This window comes from Streptopelia decaocto (assembly GCF_964273445.1).
Source record: "Streptopelia decaocto genome assembly, chromosome: 4".
Taxonomy (NCBI): Eukaryota; Metazoa; Chordata; class Aves; order Columbiformes; family Columbidae; genus Streptopelia; species Streptopelia decaocto.
This window is the reverse complement of record NC_138658.1, coordinates 44,981,979-45,005,399: the sequence shown is the minus strand read 5'-3', so window position 1 is coordinate 45,005,399 and position 23,421 is coordinate 44,981,979. Positions and strand designations below refer to the sequence as shown.

The following is a 23,421-nucleotide window of genomic DNA, read 5'->3' as shown; positions in this document are numbered from 1 at the left end:
CAAAAGTAAAGACCAAAGCAGGCATCACAGTAACCCTTAATAATTAAAGTACATACTAGAAAAAAATAACAGAAATCTCAGTGAGTCATAAATCCACAAAATATGAGAAGTCATATATCAGTGACTTGTTTTTCAGCAAATGATTTAGGACAGCAATATTCTGAAAGCTGCTTCTGGCGTTAGTTCCAGATCAAATTTCCAAACTATATGGGCAAACACGATGGCACCTGCAATGCTCCTTGCTCTTTTTCTTCTATTGTCAAACAATACTTTAAGGATACCAAGGTCTACTCGACATCTGACTGTCAATACTTTCTAATATTGCAATTGTACACACTGGTATTCATGGCATCCTAACCAGCTTAGTTTAACAGCTCAGAGAAGTTTATGGATCAGACAGAGGGAGAGTTTTACTGAAACCAGTTTAGATCAGTGCTTACAAGCAGTTAACCAAATAACCAAGTAAATCAATGTTGTTAGAGAGATTACTTTTCAGCAAACGTTTCTTCATAGCATGGGAAGCTCATGTGGCTTGAGTAAGTGTGGCCTAAAATACAAGCAGGGTAGAAATACTGTAACAGCCAAAGGAGATGGAAGTACAGATGGAAAGGGTGGATACGAGCTAGGTACCAGGACCAGTCTCTTAATTCCAGGTGTTAGAAAAATAATTGGTCTAGCACCCTAAGAGGTTGTAATCACACTGGGTCAGGCCATCTGCTCCAACAGTGACCAGCAAGAGAGCTAAGAACCTGTCTAGTAAAAATCTTTACAGTCAATATAAAAGAAAAGCAATTATTTTCTTTCTTCCTGAAAGCAGCTCTTTTCTTTTCAAATTAGTGCTGCAAGTCATTGCATTGTCATTTACTCTGCCAATATCTAGTTGTCAGTCAAAGTCTGAATTTCTTTTTTCCTTGGAATATTCCAGTTATATCCAAGTAATAAACTCAAACTTTCTTAATATTGTAGTAACTGACAAGGAGTATATACATAAGGACATTTATACATTATGAAAAACAAGTTTAAGATATAAGCATGCTTCGTGCTCCATAAGTTAGCAGACAACAGAGGCACAGTTTGGGTGTTATGTCTTTTATTAGAAAGGAACCTTAAAAAAAGAAAAAAAAAAAAAAAAGAAAAAAAAAGACATTATATCATTTGTTTTGTTAAAGAGGGGTAAGTGAAGAATGTGATTTTTTTTCCTTCAGCCTGCAAAATTTTAAATAGAAAAGCAAAAAGTTTAACCCAGAGTAATAGCCACTAAAATGCAATTTGAAGTCAAATTACAATGACAGCAGAAAAGTAATTCTGTTGGCAAAGTCATGGTTTTAAATTGCCTAAAGCAGCTGCTACCACTTTGCAATACTTTTATTTTTCATTAAATGAGGAATGGAGGAATTATACATGGATTTTAAAAATAACCAAGTTCAATATGTCATCAAACCTTGTAAAAACAGTTTTAACTCTTCTGATTTAGCATTGTTTACTGATATAGTACCATTTGTTGTCTTAGATAAGCAAAACTATAATGGTATGAAAACAGCTACCTATTTGCTGGTGGGGCTGTTATTCTAGGAATGAGCTTTGGCGATAGGACTGCTCCACTGAATGTGGTCACTGCCAGCTGCTCCTCTTGCCCCTTCATCTGATCAGAAGTCCTCCTCGATGCTTCATTGGTCTGCCTTCCTCTGTCTTTCTCCCTGAAAGGAGGATACAGAGACAAAAATGTGATCAATAGACACATTCAAACAGCTGAAGTAAGCTGGGGAGCATTTAGTTTTTGAAGGCTTTCCTTGGCCCTCCTCAGAAGTATGCCACTGCTATGGAAGCAACATGGGAGAAGCTGGGAAAGTGTTAATATTGGCCCTTCCCAGTAAGGACGAAAGTCCGTCTGACACAGTCCTTTCTTCTGTGTTCCTAAATAGTATGCTGATAGCTTCTTATTGTTTTTCATTTACTGATGGAGAGATGCTCCTAGGAGCGTTAGGGGCAACAGGCTGACAAACAATAGGCAGGATGCTGTTTTTCACTGTCTAACTTAACGGATTTTTTATGAGCTCTAACATCAGCCTGTACAGAGCAGGTATATGGAATTTGCACATGCTAAGGTCAGGACTACACCCTTTCCCATGATAACGTATGTACTTGTGCCTCTTTGGAATGCTGCATTTCACCCGTGTGAAACAGCAGAGACTGATGGCTGTGCCCAAAGCGAACAGCACTTTTGCAGAAGGACCACTCCATTCACACAGGATGTGTCCTGCTGTGTTTTTAAGAGCCTTTTCCTGTTCTTCCTGTCCCTTAAACATTATTTTACTTTATGTAATTTTATGAAAATGAACAGGGAAAAATGAAGTCCATCAGATGGCTTCATGCTGACACATCTATTAGGCAAAAGCAGAGTCAGATCTTTTAGATGTCCAGCTGCTTCAAAAGACTACAGAGCTACTCAACTGATATTGGGCAATTATGCAATAATCTCCTCGTTGCTCATAGCTAAAGATTAAATTAAACCCTAGAAGCTTAAAAGTAAAAAAAAAATGAAAACCTGATGTAGGTTATTACTGTATTCAATCTCATGCATTTTAAGAGTTTCATCTAATGACTTTTTAATGTGTGAGGGTGGCACAAAGGCAGTGATGAAATTATTGCAAGGGGACTGCTATCATGTGGAGGGCAGACCTGGAATCTTTGGCTCAGATGTAAGAAGAGGATGTGTATCTCCCTTAGTGCCCTGGAGACACAGTGCCTCAAAGAGTTTTGCTGCCTCCTATAACCCCGCCAAGCACTTCAGCTTTCTTATGTGCATTTTTCAAGACTGCTTGTTGGAGTAAAAATTCATATTTTATAGACATAATTGTGGGTAAGCAAACTTTTTCACTGATACAGAGCTCCAAAGATTTGGATAATCAAAATTATACTCCTCTCTAGTTTTTTTTTCCCCCAAGGGTGTTAAAATACAATACCGACACACTAAAAGCAACACCCCTCAGATATAAATGTAGCTACCTTTTAAATTTTATTATAAACAGAAAGATGGGCATGGGACCAACTTTTCCTAAAATGGCTTAATTTTATGGAAACCATCTGCTCAAACTGAAAGATCTGTGTATGGATTTTCAAAGCTATCAGGAGGTAGAGTCACAGAAATGTTCACACCCTGTCTCAGGTGTAACCACTTAAACCAGCAGGCATTTTTTACTACATTCATCTAACCATTTCTGGTTCCCGTTTAAACACCATTAAAGGTTTGGCCGTTAGACATTACTCATGTTGATAACTAACTCCTCATTTAGATATATAAAAAGTATCCCTAAAATCTGCTGCCTCAAAACTAATACGTCTTGAATGAAATGTATTTTGTTTTAAATCTGTGTCCTGGGTCATACATGTAGGAAATATATATCTCACTTCCTGTTGAGTTTATAAGACTGTTCTCTTTCTCCCTTTATCTCATATGTCTAACGTGATAGAATTTAGAGTCACTCCTATCTTTGACAAAGGCTTTTTATCACTGTCTACAATGAAACGTATACATTCAGTTTATAAAATTTGCACTTTGAAAAATAACAAGTTAAGCTATAATGCTCATAACAGCATCATTAACATGCAAACATATCTGACGTTCAAGCACACTGGAAATTTATGGTATTAACATTAGGTATTACACAGAAATGCTATTGAATTTCTAGAAATCAGTGGGTTGTTATTTGCACAGGATCTCTATACCTTTTAAACCACAAGGAAAGGAACAACGGAAAGATTAGAGGTATGCAGCCTGCTCATAGATGCTTCTTCCTGTGTGAACTGCACAGGCAATGGTCAACTGTAGCTACAGGCAAAACACCCTTAGTAATTTTAAACGGGTTGGAGATGTCAGCCTACATTTCCATAGAAGTGCTAATTATCACCAGCTAATGATCAGCTTCTGGAGATGCTCATCAACTGTTTCCCTAGTTAATAACTTAAATTATTTGAAGTAACCTTGATTTAACACTATGTCCTGGTGACTTATTTTTTAATTTATCCACAGCTAAATTATTATTTTAAACACATTGATAATTACTATTAATAGCTTTTAATAACTTCACTTTTTTGACAGAAGTGTCCAAGTTTGAGATTTTACCCACGACAGCGTTTATTAGTTTTTTCAGAAGACATTCCCCCATATTCTGGTCTGTCAAAAATGGGAAGAGAGGAACTGCATTAATGCATTAATTGTGGTATTGATATACTACATGTTCCATAACTGAAGCAAACAATGTTATTAGATATCAACACAGTCTCCAGTATCTGACTATGGCAACACTTTGTCTTGTTAATAATGTCTCCAACAAGTGCAGAATTTTTTTTTCAGATGTGAATTTCTCTTGTTTTTTATCTTCACCATGGGGAATTGTGTCACAGACCTTCTTATTTGAAGCTCTGGTGTTCAGGAAAGCAATATCTTAACACTGGTAAACTCGAAGTGTAACCGCAAATTTTTATTATGAAGATGGCTGAGATATGTTTACATAACAGAAAAACACGAGAACCTAGAATACTTTGTATGTCAGTAGTTTTAATCCAAAAAGAATGAAGCTTTAGAAAAAAGTAACTACTGTTCATTGCATCTGTGTTTTAGAACTATTCATATTAAGTCCTGTGCCACTTTTGTTTCTCATTACCATAACACAAATGTGCAAACGCATGCACAGGGCAACTCTTTTTTAATACTTTGGACTATATCAACTTACATTAACGTTAGTGAGTGGTGGATAGTGAGGCAGAATTCAACAGAAAAATATTTCATGATCTTCAGATCAAGAGTTCAGAGAGTGTTTTGTAGACAGGCCCCATTATTGTCCCAGTGGTGAGCCATGAAAACACACCAATAGACTACCCAGATGAAGTCTTTACCCCATCAGCCCTCAAAAACCTGTAAGTAAAACCTTTTTCTGCCTGTGAGGGTGTCTTAAAAGTTCTTCAGATAAGACTTTCTCTGATTCCAGTTGGAGGTTTTCCTGAGTCAAGACCATGGGAAAAAATAGTATCATAATGCCTAAATATTACACAGAACTCATTAAGGAAAGATCCTGAGCAGGGACCTGTCAGAAAACCCATGGTGTCTGTCCAGAGAGCTGTGCTGTGTGATAAAAGCTGAATGAAGCGCATAATTTGCAATTTCACCATTTTGGTGTTCAAACTGGAACAGAGCGACTTTGTTACTTGCTAAACTGCTCTTAAACAGTTTTTAAAATCTGAAAAAAACAAACACTGGGGGAATGCCAACTCTTGAGCTTCAAGTGTAAAATAACATATTTTGAAGTCTTCCTAGCTATATTTATGGGGGGGGTTGTTCTATTTATTGCCCTCTGTCACAATGTATTTGCTTTTTCATTACAGCACTATCTGACAAAAAAAAAAAACAACAAACAGATAAATGAAGTCTGTGTATTTCTCTGTCCTTCTCAGAACTCCTGAAATCCAAACTTGAAACTGCCTTGTGCACAACAAAATTAATAGTGTTAATGGAAACTTGCTTTTCAACCATTTCCAGCAGAAGTCATGAGGAAAACAGCTTTACTGTTCCTTTCCTCTTTAAACATTAATAAACATTTTTCTTCTTTAAATTTAGTCTTGCCTCTTGGCTTCTAGAAGTCTACTAAAGAAAGCAAATTTTATTCACTCTCTTTGGAGAATCTACAGTATGCCTAGCAGAGGAAACAAACAAACAAACAAGCAAACAAACTGTAATAAAGTTTACACAAGAAATATCCAACAAAAGTTGAGTATTCACTAGTGTTTGTACTTCTGAGCAGATTTATAAAGTCAAAAAAAAGACAAAAACTTCAATGAGATATTTTTTCCAAATAATTTGATTGTAAGATTTAATTATTTCTTCTGAAAGCATATCTTGCTGAAGAAGTACACGAAAAGTTAAATTGTAAGGCTGGCAATCAGCAAACATACCTGCACAATTATTCTGCTGAAATAAAAAATTATATAAGCAGTTAAAGTGCCAATGGGTATATTCTTTCACTGTTTTTAAAAATGAACAAACAAAAACATAATGTGGGCTATGTCAAAAGAAAATTCAAAAAAAGTTTGTCTGCAGGTCAGAAGAACAACCGAGCTCCGCATCTCGACTGCATTATGCACTTTGTCTCAAAAGCAATTTGTTTAGGTTAAAATCAGTATGATATATTTGAACTGGCCATTCACTTGGCTGACTACTCTACAAATTTATGAAGAAACCTCACTACCCTCCTTGTAAAAGACAATGACCCATCTTTCCAACTTCTCCCTAACTCATTTGTCAGGCACTGACTGCGGGAACACAGGAATAGAGTAATTTGTGATATTGTTTAAGGTCTGGATAAACAAAAAGAAACCTCGTGTAAACTTCAGCATGTTTTAAAATGTGATGAAATGGAAGCAACTATGAAGCACCTTTGCTGGTAATGAGTTTTGTACCAGAGAATCTTTCATTCCCAGCAAGGTGGTTTACAACTTATCTTTTACAGAGAAGGAAGGAGGTTACAGAGAACTGAATGGACCCTACAGTCACCAGATATATTTATTTTAAGATGTCAGTGATAACCTTGAAGTGCCAGAATGTGATTAGGAGGCAATCAGGAATGCAAGAACTGCAAAATATTTCCTAACTGACCTTCCCTATTTATGTCTGAACAATAAACATCCTTAGGAGAAAGAATATATTTCACTGTTGATCGAAGGTGTGGTTTATAACACATTATATTGTGCAATGGATTGTATTATTGATATATTTTTTAGTATATCTATATATATCCATATCACTAAATATATCAGTGTAGGTATATATTATAGATATGGCTGCACATAGGGAATTTTGACTTAATGCTGTTCCACAGTCATGTTCTGAGTAACATAAAAATAGCAAAAGCATGTGTGACTACATTGAACAGCATAACTGCGTCCAAACAATGTATTGTCTAGTTGTCAACACATTAGGTTTTCATACATAAGTAACAGCATCTCTGCGCAACTCAGCTAGTCAGGTATGCAGTAATAGGTTGGACTGTTCTGAGATAAAAGCTACACCTTTGAACACAGAGCAAATTACTGATTTCACAGATTTTACAGTTTACAACAGCTTACTGATTAGATGGTAGCTGTAGACTTATAATGTATGGTATAAAAAAAGAAAAAATGCAACATCTAGAATCATCTCAGCCTTCTAACACATCTACATTCCTCAGGTCACCCTCTGGTTAGTATTTGAAGGTGGAAAGAAATATAAAATACTCCATCAATATGTGCACTGATGAAAAACACAGCAGTGAGGAAACCATCAAGTTCAGCTTTTGAACACAGCATTTTCTTAAAATAGCTATTAAGATCTCTGTGTCAAAATAGCAAGCATGAAAGTTTTGCCTGAGGCTGGATATATCTTTTCAAGAGGAATATATCCCATGCTTAATGAAACAAGCAATGCACAGAGGAAGCAAAAGCTGAATATCAGAACTGCTGTTACACATGTTCACTCAGGCCAATAGCAGAAAAAAAATAAATAAGCAAAGTTTTATGAAAGATCTTTTTCCAATTTTCATGAAAAAAAAAATATTCACACCTATATTCCGGTTACATCTACCCACAGGATAAAACACTTAAAGAAAAGTCCTCCGTGGAGCTGCCAGTGAAATGTTGCGCCTGAGCAATAGTACCACCCGTAACTCCAGGTGTTAGTTTAAGATAATGTGAATATCCCTTAAAAGTCACTGCATGTTTTGAAAAATGTCACTGCATATCTGCACCTCACTGAGCATTGTATCAGTCCTGTCCCAGAAGGTATGACTTTAGGGGTAATGTAACTGGAAATACTCAGAATCTGCCACTTTTCCACAAAATCTCCAAAGAAATTTGCTTTTGTTTTGCACAGGAGGAGGAAAAATTCCCCAGTTTCCAGGAGTTACTTGGAATATATCACTATGTTTAGAACAAATAATAGAAGTATTCACTGTAGGTAAATTTTCCTGTCTAAATAAGCCTCCTCTCACGTATGCTGGATCTATTCACTTTAGCACCAGCTGCTACAAAATCAAAGTAAAACCAGCCTTCTGCAATTTCTATAAACGCTTTAACCAGCAGAGTATTAAGTATCTGCTTGTACAAACAAAAACCAGTACACACTACACAGAGGAAAGTTACAGCTAAATATTTCAAAATAAATGAATGTTAATCAGTTTTTAGTGTGTTGTAAAACATGCCATAATTGTACAGGTGATCAGGAAAGATGACAATTGAAGTGTAAGCTAACTGTTCAGTGGCAGCAGTGGAGGACTAATGGTTACATATAAGAAAAAAGGTCAGCCAGGGAAAAGACATTAAACGCAAGTTTAAAACATTTAGTCTTAGAACAGATTCCTGTACAAACTCTAAAATAAATCTGAGAACACATTTGTTGCTAACTATATGCCTCTTGCATATCATTTTACTGCTTAGCAACAATAAATGTAGATATTGGAATCTTCAGTTTTTTTAAAAAAACAAAAACAAAAACAAAAAAACAAAAACAAAACAAACAAAACTATTTTAAGTATAAAACTTTTATAATACAGAGAAAAAAAAAATCTGAAATCTAAAGTATTTCTATTTAGGCAAAATTTCCAGGATGAAAAACACTACTCAAGAATTTATCCTTGCTGTTTGCTGGAAAGCAAGGTCACTGCTAGACATATCCTGGAGTGATTTCTCTATATAAATAGAAAATAGCTGGACACAGGCTATTGTCCTCCAGCAGTCTGCCACATACATACATTGCCAATATAGAGATAATGCAATAATACACTTCCTAAATGACTCTCAGAAACAGAGATCCTTATAGCTTTTGTCAAAATAGGGCAGGAATATTAAAGTTATGTATATTTTTACAGGAAAACTGTAAAGGGCATGAATGTGGAACACTCAGTATATGCTGCTGACACGGTACTTAATTGCAAGAGAAACTTTTGGAGTCTGGCCATTGAGAATGTCTTTGAATGAATTACCTTCATTAATCGGTTGTGAGAATTGGTATGTGAGTTACTATGGAAACTTAATATGCCGCTTCTCTATTTTTAGTATTTTAAAAACAAAACTTTAAGAATATCTTCTTCTGTTATATGCAGCAAATTAAAGGAATTTTCTTTTTAATGTTAGATTTGGCATGAAAATGTTAAGGCAACCGTGACAACAGTGTCAGTACCAATACTCAACTGAGTGACGATATGGAAAATATGTAAGCGGTGGAACATGAGCTTTTAAAGGAGCAGCATGTTCTGACCCAGTATAACTTCGACGAGCACACTCTGACTTATGATTTCTTTCATTTAGGATAAAAGTCCTTATTCCCAGAGGTGCTCTGTGTAACCAAGCTTTTAGCAAAGTGGGATGAGTCAGTGATACGCACAGCAGCTGTTGAAATCTATTCAGATAAAAAGGAACACACTGCTATAAGCCAGAGTTTTTTACTCACACTCTTGATATAAGCCATTATGGACTGAAGTATTTTATGTAGCAGTAGTTATCATATTTGAGCAAATTCAGATTGGTAAGCAGTTTTATTAAAATTTACTGTCCTCCATCAGAAATATACTTAATAGTCAGACTTCCAAGTCTGAGGAGAGTAGATATTTGAAAGAGATTTCGATCAGTGCTCGCACAGGTCCAAGCTAGAACAGACATGACAAAGTCTCTTTTACAGCTTTTAACATTTTTACTTTTGACTACTTTGAAATGCAAGATTTCAGTATCACCATGGGATAATGAAGTAAACCAACACAACTCTATTTAATTTGAAAAAAAAAACTAATTTCATTTTAAATGAGATACAGGACAAATAAGTGCAGTTTCACAATTTTCTTCAAACTCATTCAGCCATTGCTAAATGAGTGGCAACACGTCAGCTAAGTCTGATTGTTCATTAATACAGAAATGGCTTGTATAACACATGATTCTTCTACATCTAGGGAACACTTGAACAAAACCATTTTTGTTACCTAGCTAGTCCAAGCTCTGCAAATAGAGGAACAGTAGTTTTGTGTTACCAAGGTAATGGAACTGGATAGTCTGATATAAAAGACAATATTCTGCAGGGAACCAGTAAGACCTAAGTTGCCGTCATCCCATGCTCTGATAGTCCTTGTGGTCAGTCACACACACCCATCCCAATTGAGCATGATCTCTCTGGCTTTTGAACAAGAGAAATTTCCTTCTCTGCACAGACAAAAATGAGTGATGAACCTGAACCTGCACAGACTGACACCAGATTCAGTTTTTGGCTGCCCTAAAATAAGTTGAGCTCATTGAGATCACTGCTAACTAGGAGGTCATTTTAGGAATTAATATATGTCCAGCTGGCTTACAACAAAACCAAATAAAAATAAAAGGTGCACCTAAGAACTGTAGAATCATAGAATCATTTCAGTTGGAAGAGACCCTGAGGATCATCGAGTCCAACCACAACCTCACCTAACTCTAGCACTAAACCATGTCCCTAAGAACCTCGTCTAAATGCCTTTTAAACACCTCCAGGGATGGTGACTCCACCACTTCCCTGGACAGCCTGTTCCGATGCCTGATAACCCTTTCCGTGAAAAATTTTTTCCTAATATCCAATCTAAACCTCCCCTGGTGCAACTTGAGGACATTTCCTCCTGTCCTATCACTTGCTACTTGGGAGAAGAGACCAATACCCTCCATGCTACAACCTCCTTTCCAGTAGTTGTAGACAGCAATAAGGTCTCCCCTCAGCCTCCTTTTCTCAAGGCTAAACAAACTCAGTTCCCTCAGCCGCTCCTCATAAGGCTTGTGCTCCAGGCACCACACCAGCTTTGTTCCCCTCCTCTGCACTTTCTCTAGTACCTCAATGTCTTTCTTATGATGAGGGGCCTGAAACTGAACACAGTATTCAAGATGGAACCTCACCAGTGCCGAGCACAGTGGCACAATCACTTCTCTTGTCCTGCTGGTCACGCTATTCCTGACACAAGCCAGGATGCTGTTGGCCTTTTTGGCCACCTGGGCACACTGCTGGCTCATGTACAGCTGGCTGTCAATCAATACCCCCAGATCCCTCTCTGCCAGGCAGCTTTCCAGCCACTCTCCCCAAGCCTGTAGTGCTGCCTGGGGTTCTTATGACCCAAGTGCAGGATCTGGCATTTGACCTCGTTAAACCTCATGCAATTGGCCTCAGCCCAATGATCCAGCTGGTCCAGATCCCTCTGTATGGCCTTCCTACCATCCAGTTGATCAACACTCCCACCCAATTTGGTGTAATCTGAACTTACTGAAGGTGCACTTTATCCTCTCATCCAGGTCGTTGATAAGGGGATTAAACAGAACTGGCTCCAACACTGAGCCCAGGGGAACACCACTCATCACCGGCTGCCAACTGGATTTGGCTCCTTTCACCACAACTCTTTGGGCCCGGCCCTCCAGCCAGTTCTTTATCCATTGCAGAGCACACCCATCCAGGCCATGAGCTGCCAGCTTCTCCAGGAGAATGCTGTGGAATACAGTGTCAAAGGCTTTACTGAAGTCTAAGTACACAACAACCACAACCTTTCCCTCATCTACTAGTTGGGTCACCTTGTCATAGAAGGAGAAAAGGCTGGTCAAACAGGACCTGCCTTTCATAAGCCCAAGTTGACTGGGTCTGATCAATATCGTTCTCTTATATGTCTTGTATGTGCCCTATGATGTTACTCAAGATCATCTGCTCCATGACCTTCCCCGGCACTGGGGTTAGACTGACAGGTCTGTAGTTCCCCAGATCCTCCTTCTGGCCTTTCTTGTAGATGGGCATCATGTTTGCTGACTTCCAGTCAACTGGGACCTTTCCAGTTAGCCAGGATTGCTGGTAGATAATGGAAAGTGGCTTAGTGATCACCTCTACTAGCTCCCTCAGCACCCTTGGGTGTATCCCATCTGGTATTGTGGTTACAATCCATTCTGCTCGAGGCACTTGTTGAACACAGTATTGCCGTATATTACCTAGGAATACTCCTGTGTCAAAGGGAAATTTCCTGCTTTTCATAAGGGAAACCCAAAGCTTTGGAATATAAGAATTATATTTCTAGGTTAGGGAAAAATTATGGCCATGATTTTCATCAATATTTTCTCATCATGCCTTACCAGCTTATGTCTGACTGCAGGGTTACCTGACTTTTGGTACATTCATAGCACGTGCAGAGACTAAAATAATGCTGAGCCGACACTGCTTTCCTACAACCTATTATATTATGAAAATAAATTTTATAAGAAAATTGAAAATTTGCTAGTAACAAACTTCTCACATTCAGAGAGTTAATCACAAAATTTAAGGTGTAGTTTGTATACAGAGTACTGTGCACAGGGCTGATTTTTTTCTCACATTTTTAAACATTTTCTGAAGTTATTTGCAGAATTTTTTATGTTATCTTGCAACTGAATGCAGGCCATTCCTTCAGAGAAAGTCTCTGGAGTTTAGATTACAATTCCTTCGCACAATGAAAGAATGAAAAAAAAACCAAAACCAAACTAAAACAAAAAGAACACAAAAATACCCAAACACAAACAAACAAACAAACAAACAGAAAACACTACAAAAAACTATTAGTACAGTCAAGGGGGGTTCTCAGCTATTATTTTACCATTTTTCAACTCTTTCTTTCAGTTAAAATTATGTTAGACTAACCCCTCTTTCTTCTACTTTCACCTGATATAAGCACTAAGGCCAGTAAGCAAGATGAGTCAGAGCAGTTTTCTGCTTTCTTGGTGATTTTCTGTGGAAGTGTGCATTTATGCATGAGAAAGGGAAAAATGAAAGGAGAAGGATAAAAAGACAAAATGACATCACAAAATATCAACTATAAAAGAGATTTTGCTCAAGAAAGTGAAATGTGGGTGATGTTATCCAGACTTATTTATACATAACAAAGCCTATCAATAGGAAGTTTGAATCTTGTATTTACAAAATGTGGAACTCCCATGTGAAGCCAATAAAACAGAATGACTGAGGGGCCAAATCCACCAAAGGAGGAAGACACACAAGTTTTATTTCTCTAACAAACATCAGTAAAGTTGAATATATATATATATTTTTTTTAAATGCCTACCAGCATTCATGCCTCTGCATTATTAGGCACTGAGGACAGTCAGTACTCCACACAGCAGAGCATAGGACAGAGTTCTTCCAGCAACTAGAGCTGTGACAGCTGGAAACAGAAGAAGTATAGACATGGAAAAGCAACACAACAGAGTCCAGTGCAAAGCTGCATTTGGTTAATTAGCCCTCCAAATAGAGTAGTTCTTTGGTGTATGCTTCAGTAAGATACATTTTTTTTCTTTTTTTTTTTTTTTTTTTCAGCCTACTCAGGTAAAACTAATAATGGCTTTCTCACATTTAGTTCAAGGCACAGGTCAAAAGACTTGCCTTGTTAGTTGAGCAAGCAGGTCTGACCATGCCAGGCAAGTTAGCAGACTGGAAAAGGAGACCTCTTTTTTTTCCGAAGTCAATGAATTTTGCTGAAGGTAGCAGGGAGGGATTCAGGACTGGAGGCAAACATAGGGAGTATCATAATAAGAATACAATTAGACACGTGATATTTCAAAAACAGCAACACCAAATCACAAAGGATCTCTTATTAGGTTAGAATAAATTTTCAGCTAATTGGGTGAGCACATCCAAGTGCTTTAAAGTGCTTATGATAATTGTTCTCAGCTCTTCCCTCAGTCAAAGGCTTTTTAAATTTTAAGAACATTAAGCCGGTATTTCTGGTAAGACATACGATGATTCCTTTGTGCCATGTATCTGTCACTTTATGTGATACGTTTGCTTTCAATTTTTAGCATTGAATTAATATTTTGTTTATATAAGTCCCAAATTCTTTCAAATCATTTCATCTTAATTAAATGCACTGTGAGCTCTCTCTGTTTTTGCTATTTCTATCCTTTCTTATATTTGCTCTTTCAGCTTCACAGCTCTTTCTACTATATTTGAAAGGACGGTTCCTATAAGGGCATAGCACTCTTCTTTGTTATGCTTTGTTGGATTTTTGTAATCTTTGCAAGAAACAGCCAAAATATATGTTTGCATTGAAATCAAAATGTTTAAATAATTATTGCCTATTTAACCAATAAAAATACTTTCTTGTAGATGATTTACACAAAAGAAATAATGTCAAATTCTGAAAGTATGGCAGAAGGGCATGACATCTTAAGACAGCATCACCATTTTATGTTGTCCTCTGGATGGAAGGACAAACTTTAGCTAGGATGAAGTGAGATGAGGTGGAGAAAAAAAAAAGGATACCTTCTTTCTTCAAGATGCATCATCATGTACCACCTCATCATTTAAGATTTACTGGCCCTCAGGTGCAAATAAGGGAATATTTTATTTTGTGTTCACCAAAGGCTTTTTCATTCATCGGGAGCAGTGGCCAACCTCTGAGTGAGAACTACTGCTCTGAATGAGATGAGCAGAAGTTCTCTCATAGTGCAGTTCAAGAGGGAATCATGAAAATACATCAGGAACTGGACATTCACAGTATGTGTTTTTGATATGTCGTAACTTCTCCCAGAACTAAGCAATGATGTTTCCTGAGATTCTTGGTGTTTTGTATTTGGCAGATAATGTAAATTGATGCATAATATGTAAGATACTCCAAAGTGGAATAGGTTTATCTAGAATTCTGCCCAAAGACATACTGTTATATATGTGTTAGTATTTATATACTCTTATTCGCCAAAGTCATTTGACTGTTTAAGTCTTGATTGAGTAATTGCTGGAGTCAAGACTGATAGAGCACTATACTTCATGGGTATTTCCTTTATTTCAAATTAAAATATTTGATATTTCATAATCTGCTATTTATTTGGAAAATCTAGAAACAGGAGAAATAATACCGGATCTGATAATAGAGGTATATAATGCATATGTGTACAAAACTTAGATGAAATCTTCCTGATTTGATATTAATTTTTGGACATGGGAAAGTTTATAAGCTGGAGGAATTCTGCAAAGATGCAACTCTAAAGTGCAGAGGAAACAAGAATTATTTTAGCTACAGGAAACATTTGACATTCATTATTTTTGGCATATCCCTCAGTTCTTGTCCTTTTCAAAGTGCTCAGAAGAATTTGTATTCATAATGATAGTCTGAATGACCCTACACGTAAAAATAAAATCACAGAAGAAGCAAGAAAGCAAATATCATGCTTTCTATGCCTGAGACTTCTACAATAAAGGAAAGGAAAAGAAAATATCTACATGATGCAAAAAATGTCTCTGTGATAAGAAGGGTCACAAAAAACCTTCAGTTTTCCTTTTTTGGTAGGAATTCAGCTGTATATAGGCATAAAATCAGATGCTTCTGTTATTTTTTTAATACAGTGATCACGATAAGGTGCATGTCATTAGGACTCTCTCTTTAAAAAATTAGGTCTTTTTAAGTAAAAAAGTAGTCAACATTTTTCTAATGCAACTCCAAAAAGGCCTCCTAATGCAATATATTTTTACAGAGTTAGGTTTGTACTCATTTATCTCATAAAATATCTCTATTTTTATGTCATTTTCTGAGTACTAGGTGTCCCAATTTACAAATTTAACATATTAGGAAGTGCATGAATTACAGCCATTTATTTTAAAATTCCATTTTAAACACTGTTTCCAGCCCTCTAACTAGGTTAGGAAATGAGTGAATTTATTCCCCTTTACAGTCTGAAACTTAATAGCAGATTTCAAATGCAAAAAATAAAGAAGTCTCAAAACCCCTAACTTCAGTAAAACAAAACTACCCAAGTCAGAACCGTTGTTTATGTCGAAGGGTTGACTGATCTTTCCACCTTACTTGATCACTAAAAAAAAAAAAAAAGAAAACCTATGTGTGTATTCTTTTATTTTACTTCTGTTTCTTGTCCATTTCAATTACTATCTCATTAAAGCAGGACCTGCTTACCTGCTTACCTCTCTGCAATAGCATGACCTTGGCTATATAGCAGACTTTATCATGTCCTGATTAATATTATAAGCAGTTTGTAAACTACTGTAGGAACATTTACTTCTATGAAAATATTATTACTTATAGCAGCTACAAATAAGACTCAGATCATCATTCAATGACTTCTTTCATAAGCAAATGCTCCACAGCTAATATCTTTTCCATTGGTGTTGATATGTATATTCTTCCTTCCCCAGGAAGACTACATGGTAACTAGACAATGCACTTTTCAGAAAATATGCCATTCAAAGATGTTGTTTTTTCTAGACCAGCAGGAAAAGTTTGCAGTTCCGTCTATCAAGAGCTTTATCTCAATACAGGCTTTGGGTGATCAAGGGTGTTTCCTGCTGAACCATAGGAAATTGGTGGGAACCATCTTGGTTATTGATTTATGTCCCCCACAATCACAAGCAATGGATAGAAACTGAGTGAAGATAGTACTTGTAAATCAACTGCCATTAAACACAAATAGCTCAGAAGTTCCTAGATGCCACTGGAAAAAAACAAAGGTATCAGGAATGTCTTAGGGACTTTGCTGGATGTGAATACTCCATTGACAGTTGAGGAGGTTTTTATTTTCCATTTCACCACTAAGGCAACAGCAGTAACCTTCTCTGTGGACTTCCCAAAAGCAATTCAGAATTAAACACATCGACAGTAAAAGCTTAACTATAACTTACAATTTGAAAAAGCATGCAGAAAAAGAAACCATTTAAGATGCCCTTTTTAAATTAAAATTATCTATTGTCAGGCATCTCTTCCATACTGACACAAGGGAAAGGTTTCTCCATTTAATCTGTAAAGTTACCAAAGAGTGTCTGGGTAGACAAAATCCTATTAGAGTAAGTCAATGACTAGTTAGCTTTTCAGCCTTGTTTCCAAGTTGCATTGTCTGCCTGCCGATCCTTCAGTATCCCAAAATGAATTTTGGATCCAGAGGCCATTTTCAAACCAAATTAAAATGAAATTATTCCTACAGTCTCATTAGCAACTGGAAGAGTGGAGAATACGGTTCCAAATAAGTGCTCCTTCCCCAAATTAGCGAAAGGCTACTGTGTTAGTTCACCTCTGTGAGATATCACATAAACGGCTTGGGAAATGATAGATATATGAAGCAGGGAGATGCACTGTATGATGTTCCAGATGAAATAAACATTCCAGTCATGAGACGCAAAAGCTTAGGAATTGAAGTGTTATAAATTCCAGAACTCATGGAGCTATTCAAGGAGATGAATCCTTTTGAATAAGCTTTATTTTTGCCAGATCTTATTGTTTAGTGCTATTGATAAATGTGATGTATTATAAATACTAATACAGACTAGACATGAATAACTGAAGTGTTCCAGTGACTTACTGTCCTTGGTGACTTCCTGATTTAAAAGCATATGAGAAAATGCCTTCAACAGGCATTATGGTTTTTCATTTATGCACACATTTATAACTGCAAGAACATGAAGTACATTACACTGCCACAGCTCTATTATAAATAGGCCACAAAGTACAACCAGTGGGAAAATCGACATGGTTATACTTCCATCAGAAAAACCTTCTTCATGGAAGTGGAGTGTTTTGAGGGAAGGGCAACATGCATAAATACCAAGGCCTGGGACCTCAGTACCTTCTGCTGCAATGGGTTCAAACAGCTTCATCTCACTTTCATAGCTTATCTTTTTACCTGTCTTACTACTCCTCACTGTGTATCAAGTTTCAGGCTCTCATTCATGAAAAATGCCAGCCTGAGTGCTCCCCTCAAACACTTCTGTCCTCTCATTGCAACTGCCATGCAAAGACAAAACCACCTGTGGACATCCACGACATCTCTGTTTTCTTTTCTCTCAGAATTTCTATGTGCCTTGTCACCTACAAGCATACCTAGTTGATTACATAATCATAGCTCTCTTGCTGTTCATTTGCACTAACAATTGTCTTCCACCAGTAACAGAAGAATTGTTGAATTGGGTAATCCTTTATCTTCCTATGAATAAAGCTTATAGCACAGGCCAGGATAAACTAAAAAAAAAAATAAATTCAAAAACCCCAATGTTCATCTCATTTTCAAACCCAAACGATTGACAGATTGTACGTATCTGTACTCATAGTAGTGTGCTGTTATGCACGTGTGAGCAATTCCACTCAAGGCAAAAGGTCGTTTACTGCGTCATAAATAAATGTTTGCATAGTGGGGCGCATTTCTGTATAGTCTATTAGGTGACCTATTATCCCTACTGTTTTGAAGGTCCATGCTAATTTGTTTCTACCCTTTCCCTGCTCCTCCATGCACTAACCATCATCCACAGTCAAAATAATGCTAGATTTTATTTTATAACTCCATTTTGATAAATTACCTGGAAGCACTGTAGCAAGGAAAATCTAAAAAAAAAAAAAAAAAAAAAAAAGTAAATGAAGCAATACTACTTTTTTATTATTATTATTTAAAAATGACTGGTTTTGCTGATCTAATCTTATCTGTGGATTATCTAAGTGTCTCAGCTGCTGAACATTTTACAGCAGCTACACCAGAATAGGTCCATGACTATAACACTGACCTTGCCCTTTGGAGCTCCAGCTCAGTTCTGGTTCTGCAAGGTTCTCTGTGTTCACTTTTCCCACTGGCATTGGTGAGCATTAATGAGCCCCTAAACATAGATATTTGTTGTAATGGACAATATATCTGTAAACACATTAGAAAGACACATCTGAGATTCTTGAAACCTTTCAAGCATAAATAGATAATTCCTTTTCCTTCTTGCAAAAAAAAAAAAAAAAAAAAAAAAAAAAAAGGGCACACTTCTAGACAATTATAAAAAATACATATTTTTTTTCTCTGGGAGGCTGTTTTGTCAATATTCAGCTGCTCATCGATTCTCACAGAGATACTGATATGGAAAGTTTCCTACCAGATCTAATCCATTATTACTGAGAAGATTTATATTTCCAGGTTTATGGAGTGGCCTAAACAAAGTAAACTAACTGGAAAGATGTTCTGAAGATTATGTGCAATCTGAAGGTCAGTGACCTTATTCACCTGCAGCAGCCAATTGTGATTTAGATAGCAGAGTAGCAAAATCTTTTTATTATTACTGTTACCAGGTATATTTTGACATTTTAGAAATGAATATCTCAGTTTAAATTGGATCTTCTAAACTAAATGCTATGGATAAAGTGCATTAGTCACAGTTCTTGTAACAAAGAAGTAGAAGACACCAGACACAATACTTATGCACACAGTTTAAGAGGGACAAAACCTCTCTGTTTGAGTAGCGCAGTTACATTGTGGAATTCTTCCAACCAGGACGCTTTGAAGCACAGAGTATAAATAAGTCTAAACACTGATTAAATTGCAAGATGTGACTAGAAACACCAATTCAGGAAGTTTCTAAGATGTTAATTATTAGAATCTGGGCACTTCTGTTCTTATGCTCTTCTCTTATGTAACTGTTGCTGTCTGTCCACTGTCAGACACATGGAATTTGCTGCATGACCCGGTAGTCTGTCTCATTACAGCTTGTCTTTTGATCTTAGCACCCAGAAATTTCAGCAATCACCTTGCTGTTTTACTTTCCCAATTCCCTGTCCCTCTTCCCTGTCAGCACAAATACGCAGCACCTCCAGATTTTTGTTAGCTTTCATGAAGTACTAGAAGATGCATCTTTCTCCCTGGCTTATTGCAAAATGGGCATGAGTTAAATTTAAGGTGATCTCTTTCCATTTGTTTAAAGTCTACATGACTGGTACAGAAACCAGGTTGCAGCTCCAGAATTTACATCTTTTCTCTGCAGAACGGCAAATATATCTAGCAAGACCTGGTAACAAGTTAATATAATTCTTCTTTAAAATTTTTTTCAAAAACCTTATAAACTTTTCCCCTGTGATGTGTGCTCATTCTTTCTTAAAAACACATAATGTAACTGTTGTCACAAAAAAAAAAAAAAAAAAAAAAAATTGTGAGGCAATTCATTGGAAAATTTGACATTTTAGTGGGTAAACATTATGACTGCCCTTGGCATCATATTTTTCATTTATATTTTCATTTCATGAAACCTGAAAGGTGTATTTTTCTCTCTTTTGAATGAATTATTCTAATTTCAGCTGTAGGAAGCCTGTGTTTTCTATATTTAAATCTTTACATTCTTTACAAATGCCTTTAGCTACTGTTGTGTTGCCATAACACAACTTAACTTCTTTGATATTTTCAAAAATACTCTCTGAAGTTTTGGAAGAAATAAAGCACACATTCATTTGAACGTAAGGTTACAATAAAAATAATCATAGCAAAGTCCTTTGGTACGAATATTGTATCACTTCCTGTTTACTATATTCATTCATAGTAATTTTGAAACAGCAGAAAGATGAAAACTCAATGAATCAAAACAATCCCCCCAAAATAAAAGTTTTATATATATATATATATATATATATATATATATATATATGTTGTAGTTTGTTGTAAGTCAGATCAGGCCATTCTGGAACTTTCAGAAAATGATCTACCTAGAAACACACAGACACTAGAAAATCAAAACCAGAAATACTCCCCCAATGAAATGGAAATTGTTGAATTCATCCTAACAAATTGACAAAATTTGGGAAATTATCATAAAGCATATATAATACGTAATTAATCTTAACAGAATCACAGACTGGCTGAGGTTGGCAGGGACCTATGGAGGTCATCTGATCCAACCCTCCGCTCAAGCAGGTCCACCTATATGTGGTTGCTTGAGACCATGTCCAATAACATGCTTCAGAAAAATTTCTATCCAACCTTATTTTCTAGCTGGCAACCAGCAAGCAGTGATGCTCTATATAGAAGCAGGTTTAAAACCTCAGCAAAAAGGCTTTATCTTAGTAGAACAGGTTCCATGGATCGTATATACAGATGTAATTGTACAGAAAAGATAGTTTGATTTTACTTTTTAATAGATGGTCAAGAAACTAACATACAGAAAAGTATTACATTCAAAGAATGTTATTTAACTTGCTGTTACCTTCTCTGTGTTTAAGAAATGCCAGGTTTGTACTTGTCTCAGAATTCCCAGCTATGCTTGCTCCTGGCACAAGCAGTTCATAATTATATGGTTACATATTTTGCCACAGTATCTTGTGCCACTTACTGCACTCAGTGGACAAACACTCAAAAATCTACTACGTCTTCAGTTTTCAAGGTCTCAGCCCACAAAATGTTCCCTAAGCATAGTTTTCATGGATGGAATAGACATGCTTAATCTAAGAAGAATTACAAATTAGGGTGCCTAACACTTAAAATTCTTCCAATTTTGAACACATTGACTGTGGCACTTCAGATAATTGCTAAAGCAGAAGCTCTTTCGTATTCTCTACTGTCTGTAGCTATTTAGCCATTAATAGAAATTGAGTTAAATATTCTACAGTATGGTCCAGGGACATTGTTTGAAGGTTTTGGCATGCTGTGTCACACTCCAGTGAGTTCCCTCTCCCTTTAATATCAAGAAGATTTACATCCCAAGAACTATCTTGTGTCCTAATCACATTTTCTCACTGGCACAACCTTTTCACGTGTGGTCAGATCAAGTCTGCTGAAGATGAAATGACTAGACTGCAGCGAATATATGACTAAGAAGTGTGAGTGAAGATTAGGGGAAAATATATATGCGTACAGACACATACACAAAGCCAAGAGAAAGTCATATCACATTGTTTTAGAAGCATATTTGGCTTCAGAAAAGAAAATTGTGGTTTCCAAAAATTAATATATAGCTTTTAAAATACTGATGAGGGTATAAAAATCCCTGTATGACCTTTTCAAAGGATTTGAATTCTCAGTTTGGCTGTGCATTAGCTACTCCGTATTGTGGCTTGAATTTAAAATGTTACATAGAATCACAGAATGTTAGGGATTGGAAGGGACCTCAAAAGGTCATCTAGTGCAGTCCCCCAACCAGAGCAGAAACATCTAGATGAGGCTACACAGGAAGGCGTCCAGTCGGGTTTTGAATGTCTCCAGAGAAGGAGACTCCACAGCCTCCCTGGGCAGCCTGTTCCAGCAATGCCAAATGAGCGGATGCAAAGGCCTGATGGATTCATGAAAGTCAAAGCAGAACAGAGGTGAAATTTTTGTAGGTTTGGGAACTGCCATTTTATTTTTTGTATTTCTCTCATATACAGAGAAGGGAAGAAGGGTCTAAAATAGAAAAGTGTTTTCTTCACCAGTATTTTAAAACTTCACAGAGTATGCAAGAGTGATTTGTTTTACACAGACTATGTGCATGACAAGGGGGAACTTGAGGTACAAGTAGCCATTTGGTAACACTAGATGCTGTGACCCAATCACACAGTTTTGAAAAGTTTTGTCAACAAGAGGCATGCATTCCTGCATTACAAGGGGGAATACTCATGACCTGTCTCATTTTTCAACAAGTCTCCCAATACTATCTAAGGTTATTAGTTAGACAGTATGTCCACAAAAGGCCCTAGGCAGCAATTCCTTCGACCTCTTTATCAGACACAGACCATCCCTAAGTGCAGGTAGTTCTTCAACAATCATGAGTTTGTAGGGGTTGAGCTCCTAGTGTGACTGCCAGTTATTCAACATTTTACACAAAAGGATTAACTCCTCATTTCTTAAAATTAAGGGATGCTAAAACCAGATCTTTTGAGGTCTATAACCCAGCCACAAGTAAAAATCAGTCTTTCAGGTTTTAGTAAAATACCTTACTTGTCTAAATTTCATATCTCACTGTTTTCAGTGTTTATCAATAGATAAAAGTTATCCTGAAGTGTTTGAAAAGATGTGCTGCAGGATCTCAGACATCCTCAGAGTTTGGAAGGCATTTTTCCTCAAGTTGTTTTGACTTGGTGTATTCTCTTCTTGCTACAGTTCAAAAGTTTTAAAAAGTTAACATGTTTGGGAATTAATCGGTTGGCTCACTCTTCTCCTTTGGCTCAGACACACCTCTATCTTATCACCAGTCACTGTTTAGTTGTATAGATATGTGGGGCAGAATCTCTCCTCGTACCACATTGTAAATTTCTTTGCGGCTTTTTGATTTTAAAGTTAATTTAAATCACTCCAGTGTTATCAGTATTACATATCACAAATATTTTTTTCTGGAAATTTCAAAGCAAGCACCTATGCTTTTCTGTGTCCTGTTTGTATTTTGAATTAGTAATTTACCACATAAATTAGCTGATGATACATAAGCAAGGTACAAAATAATTAGCATGTTTAATTAATAAGACAAGAGTCCCATCAGACTTCATGATTTATGAGAAGCAAAACAATTCAGATGCAAATGTGAATTTCAGTGGTAGATAAAGCATAGTCTTGCAGAGATATTTTTAAAGGCTTGTAGTATTTCAAGAGATTATGAACTCTTTAGTTAAGAAATTTAGACAGGGAAATATTTAATAAAGATACATATTGTGGTAATATTCAGCTTTTCTGCACAAGTGCAGAAAAAAT

At 36.5% G+C, this 23,421-nt stretch overlaps 1 long non-coding RNA gene across 1 annotated transcript in view; it reads right to left on the bottom strand.

The window, feature by feature from the left end:
* LOC309439199 overlaps nt 1–23,421 on the bottom strand; it is a 93,494-nt gene that overhangs the window by 23,523 nt on the left and 46,550 nt on the right. The window contains exon 2 of the long non-coding RNA XR_014183939.1: nt 1,545–1,697. This is a non-coding gene — a long non-coding RNA (uncharacterized lncRNA). The remainder of the gene's footprint in view (nt 1–1,544; nt 1,698–23,421) is intronic.